Here is a 16,122-nt window from a genome sequence, read left to right on the forward strand (position 1 = left end):
CTCAGGCAAAGTTAAGACCAGCATCGGTACCAGTTGGCATTAGTGAGTGTAATTCAGCCATTGGGAACCAGCCAGGATACTAATCTGTGGCCCCAAGCTCAGCAGCCAGTGCAGCCAGGTGAGCTTTACAGCCCAGTGGGAGGAGAAGCTCACCCTTCTGCAGAGGAGATAGGCACCAAGGCAGGGAAAGACCATCCTAGAAGGAGGAAGAGAGATTGGGACATGGCTCCGGATTATTGAGCAGGTTGTGATATGGGGGATGAGGACACAAGAAAAGAACCAACATTCACTGATCTACTCTGTGCCAAATGATTTTACATGCATCATCTCCAGTTCTTTCAACAGTTCTGTGAGGGGGTATTAGTGTCCCCACTTTATAGGTAAGGTCACAATTTGCCAGCAGTCAGAGTAATCAGAGGCCATAGCAGAGGCAGAATCTGAGCACAAACCTTCCTGACTCTCTGCCCCCAACACAGGGTGGGCAGGAGTTCCCCAAGGGGCTCCGGGACTCCCAGGATGCACACAGTCCAACTCTGGTTGACTTTGTGCCTAAACTCTTCTCTTTTTTTTTTTTGAGACAGAGTCGACCTGTCACCCAGGCTGGAGTGCAGTGGCACGATCTTGGCTTACTGCAACCACCATCTCCTGGAGTCAAGCGATTCTCCTGCCTCAGCCTTTCGGGTAGCTGGGATTACAGGCACCCGCCACCACGCCTGGCTAATTTTTGAATTTTTAGTAAGATGAGGTATCACCATGTTGGCCAGGCTGGTCTCGAACTCCTGACCTCAAGTGATCTGCCAGCCTTGGCCTCCCAAAGTGCTGGAATTACAGGTGTAAGCCACCGTGCCCGGCCTGTGCCTGAATTCTGAAGTCCCGCCTACCATGGTGTATCCCAGGCCACTGATCTATTGCGCCACCCAGAAAAGGAGACAAGGCTGGACCTGGGCAAGCGAGTGAAACTGATAGAGGAGCTGGCACAGGGAAAGGAAGAAGGGCTGTAGAGAGTATGTGGCAACTTGCAATTAGGTAGAAGAGTCAGTTACTCAGAATACCACATGCCGCAACCATGCCGAAATGAGTTTACTGTAATTCCAGATAAAAACAAAACTGTTGGAGTGGAGACTTAGAGACTCGAGGCAGGGTTGGCTTATTTTTTTTTCTATGGTTTCGATATAATTCAGCACTTTCACTTTGTGAAGATAGACCTGACCTTTATGTGGTCTGGAGAATGCTGACTCAACATCAGGGTAACCAATGGTGCACTCATGACCCGAAACAAGACTGGTGGTTGTCAGGGTTTTTAAAGCTCCTCACTTGGGCTCTCCACGATCTCGGAAAACCGTGCCTTTATCAGAAATGACAGCCCTTGTTCAGACAGAGATCTGGATAGGTGCGCATTAATTTCAAACATTTTTTAAAAAAGATATTTTCCTGACTTTGTAAGAGGTAGAGTAGGATGCTGATTTAGCATAGGTCTTTTTCCCATTTCCTACAGTAGTACAGATGGTGACTGGAGGGCAGATGAAAAAAGAAAAGGGGAAGGAAGGGAGGAGAAAAGAGGAAGAGGGTATGGGGGAAGAGGGATGGCCGGCAAAGGAGGCCCACTTTTACTTCCTTGGAAATATTTCGTTCATTTTGAAAACTCAAACTCAAGTTTCTCCTGGAAAAGAAAAAGGCTTGGGATCTCCCAAATGCCTATTGGTATGATTTTTATCTAGCTCCACTTTTTGATTCTTTAGGAATCAAACCGTGAACTTAATTTTTCCTCCTATTTGAAAAGCGTAGGCAAAAGTCCTACCCTCTTTTCCAAAACAAAATGCAGCATCCACCCCCTGACCCCCACCACCCCTCAAAGCCCCAAAGTGACATTTTCAACAGACTTATCATAAATCAAATCTGCTGTGCACACCAGTAAATAGTGCCAGCAAGCCAGGTGTAACCAAATCAGATTTTTCAGCCTTGACTTCCAGTGGTGAGAACAAGGATGTGCTGACCTAGGAAAAATGATGAGGCATGGGCGCCCTGCACCGGCCCTTTCAGAAGACGTAGAACACTGCAGGGGGTGGAGTCTGGAATAAGGAGAATCTGGAATCAGTGATGACCCAGTTGTCTTGAGGGCCAGGCTGAGGAGAAGTCTGATGGATTATGCTTCAGAATTTCATGTGCTCATGGTAGGTCCTCTGCATTTTCCCTGTCAGAGTGGATGTTGAACTCTGGTGAGGATAAAAGGGAAGGTCCCAGAAATGACCTATGCTCTTGCTGGGGAGATCCAACATCTGGCTCAAGACTTAAGCAACAGCCCCCTTGTCCCGCTCTTGATTTTGGACTCTCCATGAAGGCAACCTATCACAGACAGCCTAGAGAAAGCATACCATAGCTCATAAAATGTTGCTAGCATTCTGCCTATTGTAAAATTATCTGTAGCAGCCAATCTGTGTTCTGGAAAGCTATGGGTATAAGATGATGGGTTATAGGTGATTTTGATTTTCTTAATTTGTTTAACAAGCTTGAATTTGAACCCCAACCATTGGATCAAAAATGTCACATTTCTGGCTAGATGTGTTGGCTCACTCCTATAATCCCAACATTTTGCAAGGCCAAGGTGGGAAGATTGCTTGAGGCCAGGAGTTCAAGACCAGCCTGGGCAACATAACAAGTCCCCGTCTCTATAAAATAAAAATAAAAATAAAAAATAAAAAAAGTTACATTTCTCAATTAACTGTGGATCTGAGCCTTTGCTTTTAAGGGTTGAAAAATCTTATCAAAATTACATTTTAGGGAAACCATTCTGTTTCATAAGGTTATAATAATACGATCCTTGGGGCTTATGTGGTGCTTAAAAAATGAGAGAGGACGTCCTTTTTTTTTTCTTTTTTTGAGATGGAATCTCACTCTGTCACCCAGGCTGGAGTGCAGTGGTGCAATCTCAGCTCACTGCAAGCTCCGCCTCCCAGGTTCACGCCATTCTCCTGCGTCAGCCTCCGGAATAGCTGGTACTACAGGCGCCTGCCACCACGCCCGGCTAATTTTTTGTATTTTTAGTAGACACAGGGTTTCACCGTGTTAGCCAGGATGGTCTCGATCTCCTGACCTTGTGATCTGCTCACCTCGGCCTCCAAAGTGCTGGGATTACAGGTGTGAGCCACCGTGTCCGGCTGGCCCCTTCTCCATCACTTGTGGTCATCATCCTTCTTGGTGCCTTTGGGACACCGAAATCCAGGGGATCTCCCTTCTTGGTGGCCTGATTTACTATCTGCAAGCTTTGCCACAGACATTCTTCCAGGGTTTGAGGCTGTGGCTTGCAGAATCTAACCATGATAACACTCCAATGTCTGGGAAGCCCTGTGTAAACGGGGCAAGGATTTCAAAGAAACTCCAAGCCTCCACCCCGCTTTGTAACACTGAGAAATCAACCTCCAGGGTTTAGGTCTTTGCCCCTTCCAACTCAAAGCACCAGCTCCTATATCCTTCTGCTCTGGGGCAATCAAGTTGAACCCCTCTTCTTTGGCCCCTTTATTAGTTTGCAAAGACTGCCATAACAAAATACCACAAACCAGGTGGCTTAAACAACAGAAATTTATCATCTCCCAGTTCTGGTGTCTGGAAGACCAGATCAAAATGTTGTCAGAGTCCTTCTGTAGGTTGTGAAGGAAAGATTTGTTCTAGGCCTCTCTCTTTGGCTTTGTAGATGTCCATCTTCTCTCTGTGTCTTCCCTCTGTGCATAGCTCTTTTTTATAAGGACACTAGTCATAATGGATTAGGGCTCACTCTAATGACCCCACTTTCACTTGATTACCTCTGTAAAGACCTCATCTCCAAATAAAGTCATACTGAGGTCCTAGGTATTAGGACTTGAACATATGCATATTGGGGGTAAATAATTCAACCCATAACAGGCCCTAAACATAAGGTGGGGGGGAGGGGAAAGCGAGAGCTCAAACTTTTTTTTTGTTTTTTTAATAAACTTTACTTTTTAGAACAGTGCCAGATTCACAGGAAAATTGAGAAGATAGTATAGAGTTCCCCTCTACAGTACACTCTGTCACCCAGTTTTCCCCATTGCTAATATCACCTTCCTTATGGTGGGTTTGTTATGACAAATAAACCAGTATTGATACATTATTGTGAACCAAAGTCCATAGTTTGCTCAGATTTCCTTAGTTTCTACTTAATGTCGTTTTTCTCCGTCTGGATCTCATCCAGGGTTCCACGTGGCACTTATTTGCCATGTCTCCTTAGGCTCCTAGTTGGCTGTGACTGTTTCTCAGACTTTTCTTGTTTCTGGTGACTTCGACAGTTTTGAGGAGTACTGATCAAGCATTCTGCAGGATACCCCCCTACTGGAATTTATCTGATGGTTTTCTCATGATTAGACTGGGGTTATGGGATTTTTGGAAGGAAGATCACAGTGATAAAGTACCATTCCTGTTACTGTGTATTGAGGGTCTGTGTTCTCAACATAATTCATCACTGTTGATATTGGCTTTGGTCACCATATTAGTCTGTTTTCATGCTGCCAATAAAGACATACCCGAGAGTGGGCAATTTACAAAAGAAAGAGCTTCAATGAACTCACAGTTCCATGTGGCCGGGGAGGCCTCACAATCATGGCGGTAGGTGAAAGTCACATCTCACAGGTTGGCAGACAAGAGAAGAGAGCGTGTGCAGGGACACTCCCCTTTTTAAAACTATCAGATCTCATGAAACTTATTCACTATCACGAGGATGGCATGGGAAAGACCTGCTCCCATGATTCAATTACTTCCCACCAGGTCCCTCCCATAACACGTGGGAATTCAAGATGAGATTTGGGTAAGGAAACAGCAAAACCATATCAATCATCCTGCTGAAGTAATGTTTGTCGGGTTTCTTGATTGTAAATTGACTCTCCCCCGACCCTTTCCCTTCTGTACTCTTTGCAGGGAATTTACCATGTGCAACTTACACTAAAGGAGTGAGGATTTATGTTCTCCTACCTTGAGCGTGGAGTATCTACATAAATTCTTCAGAATTCTTCTACGTGGGAGATTTGTCTCTCCTCCCCATTTATTAATTTATCTAATCACTTATTAATATCAGTGTGGATATATGGATATTTAGTTTACACTTTGGGTTATAATTCAATACTACTTTGTTTTGTTGCTCAAATTGTTCCAGCTTTGGCCATTGGGAGCTCTTTCAGTTGGTTCCTATGGCCTTTTGACATATCACTGTCAATGTAGGGTTTTTTTGTTTTTTGCTTTTAGTACTTCCTTTCTTTCTGGAACTCTGAGATGCCAAGCTTGCCTCTTATCAGTCCTGATTCTGAGCCCAATTTTTATGTGAAAACTTCGAACCTGTTCCTGATGCCCCTGCCCCACCTTTTGTCATTGTTCGAGAAACTCATTTCTGCCTTAGTCCTTAATTCCCTCCTTGTATCTACTTACATCCCATCTGCTGACTGCTGAGCCACTTCCTTGTGTTGGTCACAGTTCTGCTTTGATTTTTCCAGTTTGGCCTCCTCTCTGTTCCCCATTTCTGTGCTGTCTTTCTTTGTCAGCTGCTCACGCTCCCCAAATTCAGCCTCAGACCTCCCTCCAGCTGAGTCTCTTTAGGGTCATGCAGGTCTATCACCACCAGATCCTCTCAATCATCATCCCTCCCCATGAAAATTCATTTTATCGTCTCCATAAGGAAACCAACCTGAAACAGCATTTTCCACAGAATATTTCACACCATCATCTATAAAAATAAAACTCTAAAGTCAAATCATGTGATCGCCATCTCTTATTTTCTTCATTTACATTAGCATATTACAGACGTGTCCTTAGTAAGAGTTTTACTCTGTAAATCTGACCATGGAATCTTTTTGCCATTGTTGCTGGTATCATGCCTATTGTTTCTAGCGCCTACTTTGGGAAACATCACCCTTACTGCTAAGAAAAGTGGTTAGCCCACAGGTTAAGTGCCTTGATAGGGCACCGCGCTGTCTCTTATGAGACATGTGACCTTGGATAAATTACTTAATCTCATATTCATTTTTAAAATCAGGCTGATCATAGTATATTGCCTTATAAGGATAAAATAAAATAATTAAAGCAAGGTGCTTAAAATGGTAAGCTGGAATATTATAACCACTCAATAAGTGATTTTGTTATTATTATTATTTTTCTTATGCATCTTTGGGCCACTTCCAGTTCTGTAGTCTACAATGTCTTCAAGGTACTCTTTCTTGGCAATAACAAATATCCCAGAACCCATCATTCTGTGCGATCATTTTAGAAAACTTCCTTATAATTTATGATCTTACCTGTGTATATATATTAAGGTCCCTTTGCCACATTTTTGCTCACTCTTGCAACCTCAAGAAGTTTTCCTGCACTTTGTTTAGTCACTTCAATTGTGCCCGAATTAAAATAAAATCTCCATGATGGTTGGGGGAAAAATCAGCTTGTATCTCTCCCACAAAACAGATGGGAAAAATGATTCAGAACAAGACAGTCGCTAAAGGTACAAATAGTGCCCTTTCTTTTAGGAGAGAGAATGACTTCTTGTTTTGGGCATATGCCAAAGTCTGGGATAAAATTAAGTTACTCCTTGTTTATTTCCATTTTCCTATATTATCTTCAGCTGTCTGATGACTCAGCCCATTCTTAGTGCAGCCTCCTTTCTCCACCTGGAGGTTACAGCCCAAAAGGAATAATCTCTTTTAGAAACGAACCGAAAACAATGAATTTTAAAATCTACTTTATTTATAACTACAAAGTAACACATCAATATATTCTCTTACATGTAATGCTGAAGTCTTCATTGACAACCAGCCCAATCTCAGAGTGCTTATAGTGTGCAATTACACAGTCACGTGCACATGTGCACACACACACACATGCACACACACCATAACATTGTTTTGTGTTTGCTTTTGCACAATTTGCATACCTTTTTATTTTTCAGTCTATAGTCTTTGCTTAAAAAAATATCTTTCATAGTGATTTAAGTGATTCACATGTTAGCCATTATCATTCACAGCTATAACTTAATTAAAACACACCCCAAGTACTAATAGTTCATATCATTAATACATCTATGGAAATCTTTTCTGATTAGATTGCCTAGGTAGGTGGTTCTCAGACTTTGCCACATATCAGACTCATCTGGGAAGCCTTTAAAAATTATGATGCTGGCTGGGCATGGTGGCTGTGCCTGTAATCCCAGCACTTTGGGAGGCCGAGGCAGGTGGATTGCCTGAGCTCAGGAGTTCGAGATCAGCCTGGTCAACATGGTGAAACCCCATCTCCACTAAAAATACAAAAAATTAGCTGGGTGTGGTGGTGTGCACCTGCATTTCCAGCTACTCAGGAGGCTGGGGCACGAGAATGGCCTGAACCTGGGAGGCGGAGGTTGCAGTGAGCCGAGATTGCGCCACTGCACTCCAGCCTGGGCAACAGGGCAAGACTCTATTCAAAATAAAAAAAAAAAAAAAATTAAGATGCTGAGGCTTCACCCTGAGCCAATGAAATCAGAATCTTGGGAGGAGGGGCACATACAGGCATCAGCAGTTTTAAAAAAAGATGGCCAGGTGATTCCAACATGCAGACAAATTTGAAAACAAGAGGCTTAGGACATGTCTGGATCCCATCTCTTCAAGCCTGCTTCCTGGAGATTTCTTGTTCAAATCCACGTGTATAGAGAGGTTTTGAATTTGTCATTCATCCCAGCTATGCAGGGATGAAACTGCCCAGGCAGATCAGGGGAACCTGCTTTTCATATATGGCCACTGTCAAGAAGAAAAACTGGGAAGTACTACTGTAGCTTTTTATTGTAATCTCTTCTGTGATATTTTGGAAATATTGTAACAGGTTCCTTTGAGCAGTCAATACAACCTTAGGGAACAACTTGAATCCCCGTGGAGGCTTAAAACATTTACTTTTCTAATTTAAAACTTTATGTTTAAAACTTATTTATCAAAAGAGATTTGTTTTGCAGAACTCTGTGACAAGTCCATAGAACTATCTTGTAGATGCTGTGTTGGTGACAATACCAGGGGCTAAAGTAGCACTGAGGTATGAAATTCCAGGTGCTCAGCTCATGCAGGAAATAAAGGGACAATGCTTTAGGACATATGGGAGGTAAAAGAGTGAAGGGTGAAAGCCAGGGGCTTACCTTTAGACAGACTCGTGTTCAAATATTGGCTCCACCGTTTTGTCTATACCTTCGTCAAATTACTTCATCTTTTTAAGGCTGTTTCCTCATCTGTAGTGTGAAACGAGCACAATATTGCCTATCTCATATGTATGTTCTATTGATTGTTGACATTTTTATTTAAAGCACCTAACAGTTGTTGGCACCTAGTAGGCATTCAGCAAATGCTATCTGATCTTTCCATATCAAAGATGGAAAAAAATCCATTACCCAGCTATTGGTCGTATACACAGAATTCAAATATTGATCTCCCCTTATTTGCATTCCATAACTTTAAGAGAGGTAAAATATCCATGGGACAGGAAATGGATACTTTTTAAGGAGGAACTTAGCAGAGGAGACCAGGTAGAGGTGAAACATTTATACTACCATCAGTCCTCCTTTTGTCTGGTTCTGATATGTACGAATTTTTGTTTGGCACAATTTAGTTAATTAGCACTAGACTTTTATTGCACCTGACCTCAAATATAAAGGCAAATCTAAAGAAATGTTGGGAAATACTACAGTAGATTTTAATTGTAATCTCTTCTCTGATATTTTGGAAATATTGTAACAGGTTCCTTCTGAGATGTTGATAAAACCTTAAGGAACAATTGGGATCACAGTTTACATTCCAGTTATGATATATTAATCATGAGCAATTGGATAAATACAACCAATCACAGACATTGCTGCTAGCTCTTCAGTCCACAAATCCCTACACAAATAATAGATGTGCAATACGACCATGACTAATCACGTCACTTCTTTCAATGTCTGTCCTGTGCATCTGTTGTTAAGTTCATATGCAGACTGCAAAGCCTGTAGTTGTGTTGCTTCCTTGTCTCCTGGTGATAAATCCATGTGACATTTTACATAAACAGAAAATCAAAAGGAACTGGCCAATAAAAATAAAAGTGAAGCAAGAAAACAAAAAGGGAGAATGTTAAAAGTGATTTTTTTCTGTAAAAAAATTTTTAATTTTTTAGAGACAGGGTCTCATTCTGTAACCCAGGCTGGAGTACAGTGGTGCAATCATACCTCACTGTGGCCTCAAACTACCAATTCTTCCACCTCAGTCTCTTGAGTAGCTAGGACTATGGGCTTTCACTTTTTGTGTGTGGCGGGGGGGAGGTTGGGGCGGGGTGTCTCACTATGTTGCCAAGGCTGGCCTTGAACTCCTGGCCTCAATTGATCCTCCAGCCTCAGCTTCCCAAAAGTGCTGGGATTACAGGCATGGGCCACTGTGCCCAGCCCTAGAAGTGATTTCTAATTGAACGTCAATAGAAGAAACACCTGAGTGTGAGAGTTTCCAGCTATGAAGCCAGAGAAACTTAATGAAGGTAAAATTATCGACAAAAATGAGGAAAGTGGTTGTGATTAAAAAGATGAATGAAGATGCCCTAGAGAAAATAATACTGGCAAAAAACTTCACATCAAAGGTATTCTTGGGTATATTTTACAACATTGAAAATGCAAAGGAGAAAGTGTTGGAAGCTGATCCAAACTTAGAAAGGAACATGACAATTTGCCAAGATGTAGAAGAAATGCTTGCTCTATATCATAAGTTGTATGATGAGAAGCAAGCATTATTCACACCACTCATGATGCATTTTTTACAAGGAAATAAAATACTTCAATTCGCAATGTTTCTAATGTTTTAAATTACCATCTACTATATAAATACTAGTTTTACTCTTTTTTTCATTTCCCTATACATTTATAATGGACAGTAAGAGAGTTTTTAACATTTTGAAAAAAAGCTCTTAATTTTCATTATTTTAGAGACTGGGTTTTGCTTTGTCATCCAGGTTAGAGAGCAGTGGCACGATCATGGCTCACTGCAGCCTCAGACTCCTGGGCTCAAGTGATTCTCCTGCCTCAGCCTCCCAAGCAGCGGATGACAGGCGCATGCCACCACATCCAGCTAATTTTTAAATTATTTTGTAAAGACAGGGTCTCGCTATATTGCCTAGGCTGGCCTCAAACTCCTGGCTCGAATGATCTTCCTGCCTTGGCCTCCCAAAGGAAAGGCATAAGCTACCATGTCCAGTCTGAAAAAAAAAGTTTAAATATCATAAAAGAAATGTAACTTTTCTCATTAATGAGTAAGACTGCTTAGCGTGGTTTCAGCTTGGATGGTCATTTTGATGGTCCCGTGCTGCTGTGCAAATCAAGGACTGCCTATATGAAGGGTGTTGTAGGATTTATGAAGATGTATAAAGGAGAACTCGTAGTTGAGTAAGTGAGGTTAAAGACAGTCAACAGGAAGCTTGGCTCCTCCCTCTGCCACTTCTGGGGAAAGCAAATACGAACACCTGTACCCCTCCAAAGCCACATGTGAGAGGAACCTATGGAAAACTATTTCAATTCTTTCTGAAGGTTAATCCTCTCCTAAGAATTTCTTTAAGATCTGTGCTGTGAATTGTTACATCTGCTTCCACAGAATCATCAGCTTCTAGAGTTGCAGGCAGAATTGGGTTGAAAGTACACCTATAAAGTATAGGCATCATACTTGATATGTAGTAAGTATTCATTCAATTATCATTATATGATCATGAATCTTTTTGTTCAACTGTAGGGTGACCAACTGTCTCCCAGTTTGTCTGAGCCTGAAATCCATCTCAGGGGTTTCCTGGGCTGAATTTTTTTTTTTTTTTTGAGACAGAGCCCGAGCTGGGGTGCAGTGGCACAATCTTGGCTCACTGCAATCTCCGCTTCCTGGGTTCAAGTGATTCTCCTGCCTGAGCCTCCCAACTAGCTGGTATTAAAGGCATGTGCCACCACGCCCAGCTAATTTTTTTTTTTTTCTATTTTTAGTAGGGACAGGGTTTCACCATGTTGGCCAGGCTGGTCTCGAACTCCTGACCTCGGGTGATCTGCCTGCCTCAGCCTCCCAAAGTGCTGGGATTACAGGCGTGAGCAACCATGCCCAGCTGACGATTTTCAGTTCTAAAACTGAGGCAGACCCAGGCCAACCAAGGTGGTTTGTTACCCTATTTGACTCTAGCTCTGGGCAAGACAAAATATTAACGCTATTGCACAAAATTCTCTTGGGATTTAGGAAGTAATTGGAAGAGAGAAAATTCTCCATGAATAGTTTCTAGATTAGAATGTCAAAGGCCACTTTGGGAGGCTGAGGCGAGTGGTCGGGAGTTCAAGACCAGCCTGGCCAAGATGGTGAAACCCGGTCACTACAAAAAATACAAAAATTAGCCAGGCATGGTGGCAGGCGCCTGTAATCCCAGCTACTCGGGAGGCTGAGGTAGAGAATTGCTTGAACCCGGGAGGCAAAGGTTGCAGTGAGCCGAGATCGTGCCACCGCACTCCAGCCTGGGTGACAGAGTGAGAGTCCATCTCAAGAAAAAAAAAAAAAAAAAAAATCTTAGGTTAGAAGAGATTTTGTGTCCCATGCTTCAGCCTAGCCCAGGATGGCCTGAAATCCATCTCAGAAAGACTCTGTTTTTAAAGCCTGTTAGGGAAGAAAATAAATAATGTGTTCCATTGGTAAGTATTGTGCACCAATCGCTCTGCTACGGGCTGAGGGAAATACCAGAGGAATACGACTCATTTTTCTGTTCTGTAGAAGCTTACATTCTAGAAAGGGAGACCACCAGTTATATGCACCATGAATTATCAAGACAGCTCACACTTGGCAAGGTATTTTAGAGAAGTAATCTCATTTAATCCTCACACTAACCCCAACAAGGTACTATCATTCCATTTTACAGATGACGAAAGCGAGATTCAGAGAGATTGAGCTATATAAAGTCGCAAAGCAAGTAACTGCTATAATTGATCTTAGGACCCAAGTCTGTAGTGGCTGAGAACATGGGTTCTGGAGTCATGCAAATCTGCGTTTGAATCCTGACTCTTCCACTGTCTTGTTACTTGACAAGTGTCCGTGAGCTGCTATTTCCTCCTCTGTAAAAGGGGACAAATAATAATAGCCACTTTCGAGGGTTATGAAGGATAAATGAGAAATGCATTGAGTAAGTGCTTGATGTGTAGTAAATGCTCAGCAAATACTCCTCATCATTGCCATCACACCAAAACCCATTGTAGTTCCCCTTTAGCAGGTGGCCTCCTCCATTTCTATGCAAATCTTTCAGGGAAAGAGGCATCAGTGAAATACGTTGAGAGCTCTGACTGGGGGAAGACTTCCCAACTGTGATGATGACTAAAGGCCTCGTGCAACAGTAGAACTTGATCTTCATGAAAGGATAGACTTTCAATAGGTTGAGGTTGGGGCAGAAAAAATATTCCACACAGAGGTCAGGATTTCAGCTGAGGCAAAGAGGAAAGCACAGTGAGTTTGGGGAATGATAACTACTATTGGTCAGAGTGTAGGTTTTTTTTGGAAGGAGATTGGTGGAGATATGGCTGAAAAGAAGCAAGATCCTCACAACTCAGGCGATGTTTCTAAAAGGCTTTCTTCCGACCTTTGCTCCATAGGGGCTGCTCTGGCTGTCTTGTCTCTTCTGGGCTCTCACATCGACTTACTACTTCCTGGGGCTACTCTTCTCAGCCCTGTGAATGGCTCTGTCATCTTCATCCTTCTTCTTCTTTTTTTTTTTCTTTTTTTTTTTTGAGACAGAGTTTCGCTCCTGTTGCCCGGGCTGGAGTGCAATGGTGCAATCTCAGCTCACTGTGACCTCAGCCTCCTGGGTTCAAGTGATTCCCCTGCCTCAGCCTCCCAAGTAGCTGGGATTACAGACATAGGCCACCATGCCCGGCTAATTTTGTATTTTTAGTAGAGACGGGGTTTCTCCATGTTGGTCAGGCTGGTCTTGAACTCCCGACCTCAGGTGATCCGCCCACCTCTGCCTCCCAAAGTGCTGGGATTACAGGCATGAGCCACCGCGCCTTGCCATCTTCATCCTTCTTTATGCCATGTGCTGGACATGGTGCTACACAGTTGTGTGTTCTAACCCTTCCAGGGTGTTCTCAGATAAGTTCCCAAAGTATTACTGGATGGGCCGGATTGGAGGTGGGGCAGGGGCTGAAAGAAGGTCATGACAGATTAGAATGTCTGAAAGATGTAAAAGACAGTCCTTTTTTCTTTTTTTGCCGATGTAGTTTTCAGGTTTCTTGGCTTTTTCTAGAGGACTAAATGAAATCACAATAAAACAACCTGTAGCATGTAGGGGAGGCATGCATTTCTCAGGAAGTCTGTCTAAAAAGACAGTCTGGAGAGGTCAGATAACATTTAGAAGAACATGTTTTTTACATTCATAGAAACAGAGGATACAAGGGAGAAAATATCTGGAAAAAATATCAGGAATGAAAACAGATGCAGTGTTTATGACCTAGAGAACAACAACAGTGTTTTCCAGGAACTTAGCAGAAAGAAGATGCTGTGCATGGAGGATGTTATGGGTTGAACTGTGTCTCCCAAAATTCAAATCCTGAAGCCCTAGCTCCCAGTACCTTGGAATTTGGAGATGGAACCTTTAAAGAAGTAACTGAGTGGCTGGGCACGGTGGTTCATGCCTGTAATCCCAGCACTTTGGGAGGCTGAGGTGGGCAGATCACAAGATCAGGAGATCGAGACCATCCTGGCCAACATGGTGAAATCTCATCTCTACTAAAAATACAAAAATTAGCTGGGTGTGGTGGCACGTGCCTGTAATCCCAGCTATTTGGGAGACTGAGGCAGGAGAATCACTTGAACCCAGGAGGTGGAGGTTGCAGTAAGCTGAGATCGCGCTACTGCACTCCAGCCTGGCGACAGAACTAGACTCCGTCTAAAAAGAAAAGAAAAGTAATTAAGTGAAAATGAGATCATTAGGGTAGTGCCCTTATAAGAAGAGGAAATTTGGGCACAGACATAGACATGTCTTCCTTCCACACAGAAGGAAGACCATGTGAGGACACAGGGAGAAGACAGCTATCTGCAAGCCAAAGAGAGGGGTGTCAGAAGAAATCAGCCCTCCTGACATCTTAATCTTGGACTTCCAGCCTCCAGAATTGTGAGAAGAATAAATTTCTATGGTTTGAGCCACCCAGTCTGTGGTACTTAGTTACGAGGCAACCTTAGCAAACAAACACACAGGACAAGAGAATATGGTTGTCTCAGCTTCTGACAGCATTTGTTGTATTTTCTTTGCCCTTGCATTTTCACTTGTCTGTCTTGAGCTCCAAATGAGCAGCATACTTCATAGATGGATCTATTTAATTTTTAGGATTCTGTCAATGTTAAAAAATGGAGAAAGTGGATTTCCTTCCACAAGGTGGATCCCTGTGATCTGTGTAATCCATGTGTAGCTCCACTGTGGCAGCCTTGAAACCCACAGGGCTCAGCCTCCCATTTTCTCCTCCAGCCAAAGGAACCTTCTAGACTTTCCTGAGGCTTGTAAGAGGGAGATGGCACAGGGTGGCTCCACCATGTACCAGACAGTGAGCAACTTAACCAATAACCCTTCAAGATTTCTGTTCCCTTTGGGTCTCCTTACCTTGGTCTTCCTTTCAACCTTTTCCTCCACAGTCAAGGAGAATCTGGGAGCCTTCCCAGTTGCTGGTGAAGCCTAAATTTTTCTTCTTGCTATTTTGCTGTAAACACTCCCCTAGGCCTGATTTTCAAAATTGTATTTACCCAGTTTATGACTCTCTACAAGTTCCTCAAATCTGACACAGAGGGTCTTTGACCCTTCTGTTGATGTGTGGTCAGGAGCTTGCCACACGGATCCCAGCATCTCCCCATACCGCCATATGCCTGTGTGAGGGCTGGCTGGCATTTGACCACAGAGAGGCCTTGTGACTTTGAGGCCTGGTATAATTTCTAAGACCAAAACATTGCAAACATTCCACTGATTTGTTGCTTCTTCACCCCTGGGGCTGGCCCATTCTGTAGCATTTCTGCTGCTTAGTCTACTCACAACACAAGGCCGCCTAAGTAGTCCTCATCTTGGTAGTACCCACCCCTTCCCTAAGTGTCTACAGTTTTGGGCAGTGCTGGCTGCACTGTAAGCCCCACAGAAGGACTCCAGGCTCCAGGTCAACCTGTGGCAGCAGATGAGGCTGGAGCCAGGGAGTGAAATTCACCCAAGCATCTCTGCAGTGGTCCTGTTTCCCCTTCCAGGAAATAATCCGATTTCTCAAGAGCTTAAGTGTCTCCATCAAGACTAGCTCAAACGTCATCCTCCCGTGGTTTTATGAGGGAGTTTCTTGGAGAAACTGCTCCTAACCTTGTATCTGTGAGCACTTCTCATCCAGTTCCAGACGACCTTCAAAAGGTGGTCCCACCAAAGCCAGGGCCATCTCACAGCTCACCTCTGCCAGGGTGGTAGATTTGAGGACCTCCATGGTGGTGCCAGGTTGGCCTCCTCCCTCTCTAGCAGTCATGATGAAGGCATTCACCTGTCTTGCATCTGAGCTGAAGGTGGCTCTTCTGCCTTAAACATCCTGGGTGGGACTCAGAATGGTAGCCCAATATGGTTGACTTCTCACAGGAAGCCTCTAGTTTCACCCCACAACAACCACAAAATAGGAGTCAATACCTTTTCATATCTCCAAAACAAAATCTATCTCATAAAGTGCATCGAGTAATGTAGACATTTAATGAGGAGGAGAAAAGGGCTTACATCACGCTCTCTATTCAACACTTTGGTTTTCCACACCTCCTGCCAATTAAATTTCTTCTTCAGCCATCACCTGCTTGGTCTTCCCTCCTCCAGCGTTCCTTCTCCTCTCCAAACCCTTTCTCAGAACATATGTGGTCTGCAGATGTTTAATGTAGTTAGTATTTCACGCATGTTAATAAGGTCAAATTTGTTGGTAGTGCTGTTCGAATCTTCTATAGCCTTTCTGATTTTTCATTGTCTACCAGTTTTATCTAGAAGTGTTAAAATCTCCAACTATGACTGTGATTAATCAATTTCTGCCTTTATGGATGAATGGGATTCGTCAATGATTTCTCCACGTATTTTGACGCTTTGTGATTAGGTTGCATACATGTTTAA

The 16,122-nt window shown here is 43.1% G+C and overlaps 1 long non-coding RNA gene across 1 annotated transcript; it reads right to left on the reverse strand.

Annotated features, from left to right (window-relative positions):
• Positions 1–7,259: 7,259 nt before the first annotated feature.
• On the reverse strand, positions 7,260–15,528 carry LOC116456816 (uncharacterized). Its single transcript, XR_004244810.1, has 3 exons — positions 15,349–15,528; positions 8,144–8,233; positions 7,260–7,757 (listed from the first exon to the last, which is right to left on the reverse strand). It is a non-coding gene; the product is annotated as an uncharacterized LOC116456816 (long non-coding RNA).
• Positions 15,529–16,122: the final 594 nt, after the last annotated feature.

The sequence above is a fragment of the Hylobates moloch genome, unplaced genomic scaffold (genome assembly GCF_009828535.3).
Source record: "Hylobates moloch isolate HMO894 unplaced genomic scaffold, HMol_V3 SCAFFOLD_17, whole genome shotgun sequence".
Lineage (NCBI taxonomy): Eukaryota > Metazoa > Chordata > Mammalia > Primates > Hylobatidae > Hylobates > Hylobates moloch.